This window comes from Typopeltis vanoorti, chromosome 3 (genome assembly GCF_054136105.1).
Source record: "Typopeltis vanoorti isolate ZY-2024b chromosome 3, IOZ_Tvanoo_1.0, whole genome shotgun sequence".
Classification (NCBI taxonomy): domain Eukaryota; kingdom Metazoa; phylum Arthropoda; class Arachnida; order Uropygi; family Thelyphonidae; genus Typopeltis; species Typopeltis vanoorti.
This window is the reverse complement of record NC_143551.1, coordinates 173,015,402-173,028,095: the sequence shown is the minus strand read 5'-3', so window position 1 is coordinate 173,028,095 and position 12,694 is coordinate 173,015,402. Positions and strand designations below refer to the sequence as shown.

Here is a 12,694-nt window from a genome sequence, read left to right as displayed (position 1 = left end):
CATTAACAAACTGTACTCCCATCTCCTCACACATTTCAGCCAGAATATCATTCATAATCCTTGCTCTCCGCCTCATTTCACCACAATCATACCTAGACAACACACTGACCACCCTTCCTGTCACACTATTCTCCTTTATCTTTCCAAGCAGTCTCCTGACATTCATTTTGACATGCTCTTTGTTCTCTCTCAAATCATTCGTACCAATTAATACAATTAACTCTTTTGCTCGTTCCCGCCTCATATTCAATGCCTCAATCACTCTACTCATTTTACCGCCTGGAAAACATACCTTGTGCATTTTATCCTCTAGCACACCTTTAATAATGGAGTCGCGATACAACGCCACTCGCTCATCTTTTGTTATCTCTTTCATGCCATCATGATTTATTTTAATAGTTTTGACCTGAATTCTCTTAATTTCATTCCGCATCCATTTCATTTCTTGCTTCATCCAATCCAATTCACCTTCTGAACCTCGCGACACATTCACTCTATCATTAAATCTTTCTAACTTTCTAACTCTCGACCCCCTCTTCTCACTTTCCCTCTTATTCATCCTTCTTTGTTTCCGTACTTTCGGTCCAACATACGTCCAACTTTCACTATCATTCTTCTCACTTTCACTCTCACATATCTTTCTTTGTTTCCCTACTTTCGGACTAACATGCGTCCAACTTTCGCTATCATTCTTCTCACTTTTACTGTCATTCATCTTTCTTTGGTTGAGTACTTACAGCATGAAAACACAGATTCTCCCAACAGAAATGACAAGGACGAATTAATTAAAAGCAATCCCCATACCCAGCAACCAGAATCACCAACCCAGCCTCCCACTAATTCAAAACCTCACCCTATAGAAGAAACTACTCAAAATGGCCTTGCATCACCTGCAGCCAGCCCAGGAGAAACAGAGTTCCCAGACGATGAGGAAACTGTATTTCCACATGACAATCTAGAAGAAAAGAAAGCTGAGGGAAAACTTCCTCACACTGAGGGTCCCCTAACCATGAAGCAGCCTCATCATCCTTCATACAGAAAGTGCGAGGCTCTCCTCACAAACTAACTATAGCCCTTAAATACACCACAAGAATCCCGGAACTAATATCTCAACTTCAGGACCTACACTAAACTGAAATGTAAAAAGAGCAGAGCAGAGGTTAGGAGTAAGTGAATCTACTACATAATTAATGGGCTATAAACACAGTACCAGGACCAATATTAGATTAAACTTACAATCAAACTTTCATAAATCATAATGTATATAAGCTTTTTCTCTCTCAATGCAAAAGGATGTGCCTCTGCTCTACGCAACAGAATAGTCCTTGACCAGGTACAAAAATATCATATAGACCTAACACTTCTGCAAGAAACAAACAACTCCTCATCCAATTTATCCAGAAGATGGACAGAGTGGCCTTATGACTTATAGCACTCTTCAACCCAACAACAACATCATGGAGCAGGAGTACATCATAGATCCCCCTACAAACTAAAAGTGATTGCTGATATACCAGGATATGCCTTGTATGCTCATATAATAGCACCCAACCATAATACCCTGCATGTGTTCAACATCTATATACCACAGCAGTATGCTCTGGCATCACAAATCCTGGATTTTGTTCAAAACCATCTTTCTAGTATAGACCAAGAACATATCATAATAGCTGGAGACTTTAATTGCACTCTTGACCAAGAAAAAGACAGACTTCAGTGTGCTGAACATACATCATAGCCAATTAATAAACAAACTTCAAACACTGGTAAACGATAATGAACTCATCGATGTCTTTCAGCATCAACATCCTGATAAGAAATCCTACACATGGAGGTCAGCAATCACAGCAACAAATAGGCCACTCTACCAAGCATGACTGAACAGATAATACATTTCCAAACACACACCTTGCCTCTAGTTAGAAACATCTCACACATTCCTTCCTACATTTCAGATCATTGCTTCGTTAAGCTGCAACTTCCATTATCTTTGGTAGTATCCAAATCAGGAAGTGCCTATTGGATCTTCAACAATACTCTTCTGAAAGATCCAGCTTATATAATAAACACTCAGGCTTTAATAACCAACCTCACTCACTCAAAAGTGGATACAGAACCAATGAAAACATGGTGGCCCCACCTAAAATCATGAATAAAATCCTTTACGCAGATCTACAGTCATCAGAAAAATCAACAGAGAAACATTAGAATCTGACAACTTGAAGAACAGCTCAAGTATTTCCCAGAAGAAAGCCCTGAATATCATTCTGCCTTCCAAGCCATGCAAAGACAGGCAGAATTATCGGCAAAAGGTGGCCTACTTAGATTGCAGCATACACAAATAAATCTTTCAGACGCCCCCACGAAATATTTTTTCTCTTTGGAAAAAACATGCCAGGCAGCAAACTCCATCTCTGCTATCAGACTTCAAGATGACAGCATCACAGAAGATCCAAGTAAAATCACCTCTGAAATCCTACAATACTACAAGAATGCATACAGAACTGCAGGAACATCTCATCATGCCATTCACGAAATACTGAAAGAAACAAAAAAAATCTCTACAACAGATCGGAACGACTAGAAAACAAAATAACGTTAGATGAAATGAAAACTGCATGCACATCTTTGCCAAAGAACAAATCTCCTGGCCTTGATGGTCTCACGTCAGAGTTTCAAAGTCTTCTGGAATCAACTCAGACCACTTCTCCTCAAAACACTGCAAGAAGCCTACATCAATGGCCTCCCACTTTCCATCACGACCTCAGTAGCACGATTGATACCAAAGAAGGGAGACCACACGGATATCCGAAACTGGCGTCCAATCTCCCTAATTAATACCGATTACAAAATAATTTCCAAAATTATAGCAAACCGAATAAAGCCAACACTGCCTGAAGTTATTGGCCAACATCAAACATACTCTGTCCCAGGAAGATCAACACATGATAACCTCCATTTAATAAGAGATCTCATTTACATCACAAACAGCCAACATGAAAACCTAACACTCATCAGCCTTGATCAGTTGAAGGCTTTCGATAGGGTAGAACATGAGTACCTTTATGAAGTTCTAAAGGCATTTGGCTATGGTCCTCTCATCATTGAAACAGTGCAACTGCTTTACAGAGATGCACACTTCTGTTTAAAAATCAACAACAGGCTCACTCGCACTTTGTCATACTCTCGAGGGATCAAGCAAAGATGTAACCTTTCTGGTTAATTATACACACTGGCCATAGAACCCTTCTTAAAAAGAGTACACGACACCATCATATCCAAATGAACCAGCATAATAGAGCCACATCAAAAAATTACCCTATCAGCATATGCCGATGATGTCACTGTAATAGTCCGAAATGAAGAAGAAATGACAGTAACCGAGGAAGCACAGAGACTACATGCACAAGCCTCAGGGGCCAAATTAAATTCTGCAAAAACCACGGGCTTGTGGGCAGGCAGATGGAAGTCTAGAAATGATTCTCTGATTGAATGTACCTGGTCAAGCGAAGGACAAAGATACTTAGGTGTGCACCTTGGCAACACCAAAATATATAACATGCTGAACTGGACACAGCTGCACAACCATTTTAAACATGTGCTAGCTAAATGGAACAGCGTGCATTTCATGTCTTCACTTAGAGGAAGAGTACTAATAGTTAACCAGATGGCTGCGAGTGTTTGATGGCATACCCTCAAAGTACTCACACCTCTTGAAGAATTTCTCTACCACATTCAAAAGGAAATCTGGACAACATACCCTCAACTCTGCAAGCCACTCAGCAAGGGAGGTCAAGGCCTGATTTCCCTTGAAAACAAGATTAGATCCTTCAGGATAATCCTCCTCCTAAAGACACTTCAATGCAATCACACTTATGTAACCACCTTCGATTACATCACGAAATCATCCACCAAAGGACTTTCACTTTCCACAATCCTCCGAATGGCCAGTCCTGAACCATCTCCTCCTAAACTACCTCATTTTTACAAAGATGTGCTACAGCGGTGGAAAAAAACTTCATCACACACTTACAGGATCAACAGAGTCAGCTGTACTTACAGAACCACTATTTTTGAACAGAAACATAACAAGTCCCACAACTGGCAAGCCCTTTCTTATCCCTACATGGAACTGGGCAGGAATAAGAGTCATAAGGGACCTCCTAACCCAGACCCTAAAGTGGAAAGCATTCACAAGCCTACCAATGAAGAACCCAAAACCTGAAAAGCAATATCAACAGCTGCAAGCCTCCATTATAAAAGCCTATCCAGATATCGCTACACCTCAGGAAATCCGTATTCCTTCTAGAAATTGCTCGGGGCCGATATTTCATCTTGTACAATCTGAAGCCTCACTTCCAATTCTTCTCTCCAACTACAAGAAAATATACCACTTCCTCGTGTCAGTGTCTCCATCCTCGCCCTTTTTTATATTCATCCTTAACCCTCTCATCTACAAGGCTGCATATGCCACTCAGTTTTCAGTGGGATCTGCCATATAAATCGAAGTGTGCCAAACCAGATTCCGACATACAGTGGAGACTATGGCATAACATCTTGCCAACTCCTTCTAAGCTCTACAAATTTCAGCTAAGAGAAACGAATTTGTGTCTATTCTGTGATGTTTCAGCTACCTTGGAACACACATATCTAACCTGGCCCCACAGACAAAGTGATAATCACCTATGCTTTGAATACTGCCTCTAGCACCTGTAACTACGCACACAACCAAGAAGACTACTGGAATTTAGTTCACACAGAAGAAAACACAGAACATGCAATTTCCTCTTCATCTGCGTTAAGGCCATCATCTAGAGCTTCTAATTAAAACAGACAAGAAATAACCAGTACCCATCCATCACTGAAACTGCACAAACCCTCATATATATCCTCCGTCAGAAATTAAAAAGCAGGCTTTTATTGGAACTCTAGCATTTCAAAGAAATAAGAACTGTCACGAAATTCATAGAGGAGTGGAATCCAACAGGTACCCTCTTCTGGATTGACGACGACAATACGCTTCATCTGAAAGATAACTCAGACTGAAACTGAACTGTAAATTTTGAATTCATTTATTGCATTCTCTATTGTATACCCAAAAGGAAAAAGTTTCTTTTTCTGTAATATATATACTTTTAATTGTAATAATATACTTATAATATGTAAATAGTACTTGTTACCTATCACCTAATGTATATTTTAACAAGTTAAATAAAATTTAAAAAAATAATAAAAAAAAAAAATATATATATATCTATATCTATATATCTATATATCTATATAGATATATAATATACGGGTGCTTAAGGGTCAAAGCTGTATAACTGAGCGGAGACCTCCACATAGCCTTTAAAGGAATGCGGAGAATATACCAGGGCTTCTGACCTAATGTTCAATCCTCACCTTCTCGTGGTGCACCCTGTTGGGTATCTACTTTGATACTGAACGAACGAGGATGAGCTGGCAATTTGGGATTTAGCCGACCAAATTGCATTCTTATTGGTTAAACCAAAATAAAAAATGATGGTACAACATGACAAAATTTCATGCCGGCTGGGGTGTCGCCAGGTTAAACAAGGCCCCCGTTGTTTTCGCCAGGGAACCAGGGCGAACAGCGAAAAGTCAGCTACTGGAATAAATCTGAAAACACACCCCAACTCAACATCACCAGAGTTAAAGATCGGTACTATCAACGTAAGAAGCCTGAATGGCAAAGAAATGGAGCTAGCTGAGGAATTAGATAAGTACCAGATCGACATAATAGGGGTGACTAAAACAAAAAAGACAAAAACTGGTGAGATCTTTCTGAGCAATAAATACAAAATGTTATATTCAAAAAATGACAATCAAGGAAAAGAAGGAGAAGCCATAGTATTAAACACAAAATATGAGGCTAATCTTCTTAAATGGCAGTCAGTCTCAAGTAGAGTAATGTGGGCAAATATGAGAATGGGGAACTGGACAATGAGACTTATTTGTGCCTATGGTCCCACAGAAGGTTCTACTAAGGTAGACGTGGAGGAATTTTTTGACGCTCTAGAAAAAGCAACTGACACAATGAAAAAGGAAAAGTTGGTCCTTGTTTGTGATCTAAATAGCAGAGTAGGAAATGATTGTGAGACATAAAAAATATTTTGGGAAAATTTGGAGAAAAGAGCAAAGCTAATAATAATGGCAAATATCTGTTGGATTTCTGCTCAGGACATGGACTGAGTATTACTAACACCATGTTCCAACATAAAAAAGTACACAAATTCACATAGAGAAAAGAGGCTAGGAATAAGAAAAGTCTCATTGACTATGTTATTGTTGATAGTGATGTTTTCTCCCTGGTGCAGGACACCAGAGTGTACAGAGGATTTGAAATTGGAAGTGATCACTATTTAGTCTTGAGCAGGATAAAATTGAATTTCATATTGAAAAGAATAACATGTAAGAAAGTTTTAAAGCGAATAAAAGTTGAGCAGCTCTCAGATGTGAACTGTAGACTAAAATACAGAAAGATTATTGAAAAGAAAATGAAAGAGTTTGAGAACAAGAATCAAACCTTGGAGATTCAGTGGCAAACTCTGAAGAAAACATTGATTGATTCTGCCAGAGAGGCATGTGGTGAGGTTGTTGCAAGGATAAAAAAATCAGAACTCCCTGGTGGACACAGTTAAACAGGCAGTGAAGGAAAAGAAGAAAGCATATGAAAAGTTCCTGGCAAATAAGTCAGCTTTTACTCTTACAGAATACAGAGACAAATGTAAGAAAGCTGAACAGTGTGTAAAACTAGCTAAACAAAAGTCATGGGAGGACTTTGGCAAGAATATAGAAAATAAATATCAAGAAGGTGGCAAAATATTCTGGAGGTTGTTGAAGAAGCTTAGTAATGGAGGAAAGAGTACTGTAAAAGGAGTTAGAGATGATAAAGGTGACATGAAAACAGGAGAAAAAGATATCCTTGAAGTATGGAGTAATTACTTTGAAAAACTGCTAAATGAAACAAGCAGTGATGACAGCACAGTGATTAACAACACTGACGAGGCATGCAGTCAAGAATACATATCCATACTTGAAGTAGAAAAAGCCATCAAAGGCTTGAAATGTGGCAAGGCAGCAGGAGTAGATGATATTCGACCAGAAATGCTGAAGTATGGTGGTATAAAAGTCTTACAGTGGCTGCACTGCATAGTTCAGAAAGCCTGGACAGAGGGACGAATTCCAGATGATTGGAGTACAGCTCTCATAGTACCCATATATAAAAAGGGAAAAAAAACTGAATGTGAGAATTACAGAGGTATTTCCCTACTGAGTGTTCCTGGCAAGATCTATGCAAGTATACTTGAGAAACGGTTGAGAAGAAATGTGGAAGAAAAGCTTGGTGAAGAACAAGCCGGATTCAGGCCAAACAGAGGCTGTCAGGATCAGATCTTCACTTTACAACAAATAGTCGAGAAAGCATGGGAATATAACAAAGATCTGTATTTAAGTTTTGTCGATTTGGAAAAGGCATATGACAAGGTTCCAAGAGAAGCTATTCAATACGTTACGGTTATATGGTATCAACGGGACATTATATCAAGCAATACTTAGTCTTTATTTGAGTTGTAAGTCAGCAGTCAGAATTGAAGGAAGTATAGGAAAGTGGTTTAATGTTAAATCTGGTGTCAGACAAGGATATACATTATCTCCTCTGTTATTCATTATCTATATGGATCACATTATGAAGGAAAGTGGTATTAAACATGATATCAAAACTGGAGATGTTAATGTCAGCTCTTTGCTGTGTGCGGATGATGTTATACTTCTAAATAAATCCGCTACAAGTCTGCAAGCTTCTCTGACTAAATTGAATAGCTGTTGTAATAGATATGGTATGAAGGTCAGCAATAAAAAGACAAAGACAATGAAAATAGGCAGAATCATTGAAAATGTCAACTGTGTTGTGAATGGAGAACCTGTGGAACAAGTAAAACATTTCAGCTACTTAGGCACGATTTTTAGTGAAGATGGTAAATTAAATATAGAAATAGACAACAGAATCAGCAAAGCTGGTATGGTGGGAAGTCAATTGAATAAATTCATATGGAATAAGAGAGAAATTAGTCAGAACACTAAATTTGCTGTATACAAGACAGTGTTCAAACCAGTTTTAACTTATGGATCTGAGAGCTGGATCAGAAGTAAAACACTTGACCAAAGACTAGAGACCGCAGATATGAGAGTCCTGAGAAAGATCAGAGGTGTGAACAGATGGCATCAATGGCAATATCATATTAAAAATGAGGATATTAGGAAAGAACTTGACATTGTCAGCATCCAGGAATGCATTAGCAGAGCTAATCTCAGGTGGTATGATCACTTAAATAGAATTATTACTATTATCACGGGCAACTCCAGGGAGTCATTAGACTCATCGAGTGAGGCCCGAAATCATATTCATTACAACTATTTGACATTCATACAGTATCTATCATACCTCGTCTTAAACTCATTCACTGTCACAGCATCCACCACAGACTCAGGGAGCGCATTCCACTCATTCAATACTCTAAAAGTAAAGAACTCAGCTCTAACACCTTTACTAACCACACTTTTGCCCAGTTTCCATGGATGTCCCCTAGTCCTCCCACAACCAGCCCTGTTCTCAAAAATATATTCTGAATTAATTTTATAGAAACCCTTCAGTAATTTGAATGTCTCAATCATATCTCCCCTCCGCCGCCTATCAACCAATTTTTGCAACCCACAAATCCTCAACCTGTTCTCATACAGTTCATTCCACAGACCTGCTATCATCTTGGTCACTCACCTCTGGATCCTCTCCACCTCCTCCCCATCAAGAAGAAACTTAGGTGACCAAATCTGAGCACAGTAGTCTAGATGGGGTCTTATCAAGGCTCGATACAGAGGAACAATAACCTGCTTGTCAACGTATTCTTCAGCAACCAAGTGATTTGATGAGCTGATTTGGCCACTTTTGCAATGTGTCCCCTAAATTTCAATTCCTTATCCACCAACACTCCTAAATCTCATGCCTCATCAATTTCATGGAGCATGGTTCCACCAATGCAGTAAACTGCCGCCAATCTTTTCACCCGAAAATGCATAACCTTACATTTTGCCACATTAAATTGACATCCATTCTCGAATGGGAGAGGAAAGATTAACAAAACAAGTGTTCTCTGCCAGGTTGGCAGGAAAACGACCCAGAGGAAGACCAAGATATAGGTGGATTGATACGGTACAAAGTGCCTTAGACGATAGAAATATAAGATCTGATAATGTTGGAGTCTTGACAAGTTACAGATTGATTTGGAGGAAAATTGTAGATAGGAAGTTAGTAATGATGTAATTTTTTCATGTAGTACTGTCATATCCTGTACACCCCTTGAGGGTACATGGCAGAAATTTGATGATGATGATGATGTATCTATATATTTTAACAAGTTAAATAAAATTTTTTAAAAAAAATTAATTAATTAAAAAAAAAATATATATATATATATATTTATTTTATTTTATTTATTTATTTTTAATTTTATTTAACTTGTTGTTAAAATATACATTAGATGATAGGTAACAAGGACTATTTACATATTATAAGTATATATATATATATATTGTATGTATGTATGTATATATATATATATATATATATATATATATATAAGTATATATATATACAGTGGTTGGTATTTGTAGTTATCTTATTTTAGATAACAAGGTATTGCGTTTTAGAATTGTTTGACTGCCATTCCGTAATTCTGTTCTGAGGATGCTTATGAAACGTAAGCAAAAATTCCCCAAATAAATAAGTTTTAATGTGACTTTCACCTCAATTTTTATAGTTTGTTATTAGTACTGAATGATATTCTAATTCTTTTATTTGCATAATTATTTAAAATAATAGTGCTGAATATGAGATACACCAAAAATGAAGTAGAGTATGGGTATTATTAATATAAAATATGCCCATTATAGCCTATTTTTGTTTAGGAGTGTCCCTTATTTTAATACATTGGCTAACATTACTTAAAAAAGGGGTATATATATATATATATTTTTTTTTTTAGGGCATTATGGGTGAGTATAGAAGGCAATTATGGCAGAATAAAAGAGGTGGAAAAATTTTGTGCATACCTTGTTTTTGGTTCTATGATGCCTTCCAATTCCGAGATCCTGCTGAAGGCTGTTTATAAACACATCCCCATGTTCCTTCCCCCCATTTATAACCAACCTTCAGCAGGACTTTGGAATTGGAAGGCATCATAGAACCAAAAACAAGGTATGTACAAAATTTTTCCACCTCTTTTATTCTGCCATAATTGCCTTCTATACTCACTCATAATGACCTGCGTCTTATATTCTTCATGAATCTATCCTCCACCCCTCTCCTAATATCTCTTCCATAATCTCTTTTACAACTGCAGTTCCTGTTTGATACTGTTTGTGATCCACTTTACACCAAATTGTATTCGCTTCTTCCCCCGTGGAATACAGCTAACTATTGCTGCTAACAGTTATTCTTTCACAATTTACCAAGCACTAATGATATCCTGGCCTTCCAATTCTGCCTTCCATGGAACTGCCCCTAGTTGATACCTAAGACTATTATAATCACCTGCCTTATAATTCCATATACGTCCCCTTTTCTTTGATACACCGGCATGTCTGTTCATCTTCTGAGTCAATACCACATGGTCACCCTCTCCAACTGGTTGGAGAGGGTGACCATATGGTATTTCATTTATTATCAGCTCTTCTTATACTATGACCAAATCCAAAACTCTTGAACCTCTTGTTCCCTCTATTATATGTTGTCTAAGACATTTGTCTGTCAAGAATTCTAGAAATTCCATCCTCTTATTACTACATGCATTTTCCTCTTCCCAGCTTATACGGTTGTAGTTATCTCCCATAACAATCATTCTTCTTGCACTTGCCAAGCTCAACTGCCTAAACATCTCCTGGTCCCCACCCCTCTGTGCTCCCTGATTTGAAACACCTCACTAAATATCCTGTCTTGGGTGCTTTTACCTCACACCATATGCTTTGAAAACCATTTGTGCCACTGCCTTCCAAAGCCTCCACTCTTAGACGACATAAGTCATCACTTATCATAAGCAGTACTCCACCACCAGATTTCCTTTCCTATCCTGCGAAAAATGCTGTACCCTGCCACTTGAATTCCGGTTATTATATCATCCTCCATCAACCACATCTCAGAGATCCCAATAATCTTTGGCCAGGTCGATGCTATCAGTGCCACCAATTCATCTCCTTTATTTTGGATACTCCTGGCATTATTATAGAGCATAAAAATGTCACTGCTTCTTACCTATCAATGTTACCTGATGTCGTCCCCCCCCCCTTCTCCCAAGCACCCATTCCCACAAGAGGCCACGCCTGCTACCATCCACCCTATGAATTCTAGTTTCTCTGCATTGACACACTGACTCATTCAGAAAATATCAATATTTCCAGAAGCCTTCTTCCTTCCTCATTCAAATGCAAGCAGTCTCTAGCATACAGTTCCCTTCTGTCCTCAAACGCCCTCCAAGCATCCATGTATTCCAATCCTCTCTTCTGACACATTCTGGCTATTATGCAATTCAGTATTGCTGCTCTTCTGTTCAGCTCAACACTATCATACCTGGGCAACACATGCAATCTTCCCTCTCTGCGTTTTCTTTTGCACACTTCAAGCAAGAATCTCAGCTCTCTAGCCACCCATTTTACACTGCCTCTCAAGTCATTCATACCCACCATCACAATCATTTCATCCATCCTTTTACTTCTCTTAATTGCCATAGCCACATTTTCTATCATCCCTCCAGACAAACACACCTCTGGCATCATATGTTGCACACTAGAGATCATTGAGTCTCTATACATCACACCTTTAACTATTCTGTTCCTTGATTGTTCACCTGCATCTCTCACTCCCTCTCTCTGCTCTAACCCTTTCTCTCTGTGTTCCCCTACTTACCTGCTGTCCTCACATCACTCTGTCCCTGGTTCCAGCACTCTCTCACATTCTATTCATTTCCTCTCTCTGACTGTTTCCATTCTCCCCTCCTCTATCATTCCCAAACTCTCTCTCACTCCCTCTCTTCTACTTTTTCCCATTCTCTCCTCTTGTATCATTTCCATATGTCTCTCTCATTCACTCTCCTCTACTGCTCCTATTCTCTCCTCTTCTAGCATTCCCATACCTCTCTCTCATTCGCTCTCTCCTACTGTTTCAATTCTCTCCTCTAGCATTCCCATACCTCTCTCCTACTGTTTCCATTCTCTCTCTCCTCTTCTCGCATTCCCATACCTCTCTCCTACTGTTTCCATTCTCTCTCTCCTCTTCTCGCATTCCCATACCTCTCTCTCATTCCCTCTCTCCTCCTCTATAATTCCCAAAACTCTCTCTCTCTCTTCCCTACTCTGATTCACCTTGCATTTATCTCTTAGAGGCTATGTGTGATGATCTAATAATTATATATCTATAGAAGTAAATATCAGTTACACTCTGTACCCTACCCTCAAAGCATATGTATTATTTTCTAGTAACTATTATGACAATCATCCTTGCTTACACATATGAAGTTTAGATTTATTCTTATAAATTCAACTTGTAAACTGTATCATCATATTTTGTAATTTTGTCTTATTTTAATGATCCAGTATCATACACTTTGTTGTATTTTGTGTCATC

General features: G+C 38.4%; 1 protein-coding gene across 5 annotated transcripts in view; it reads right to left on the bottom strand.

Annotated features, from left to right (window-relative positions):
• The window catches only part of LOC150108743 (twitchin-like), a 2,666,638-nt gene that overhangs the window by 796,150 nt on the left and 1,857,794 nt on the right, over positions 1-12,694 (bottom strand). The gene's annotated exons all lie outside the window — the stretch shown is intronic.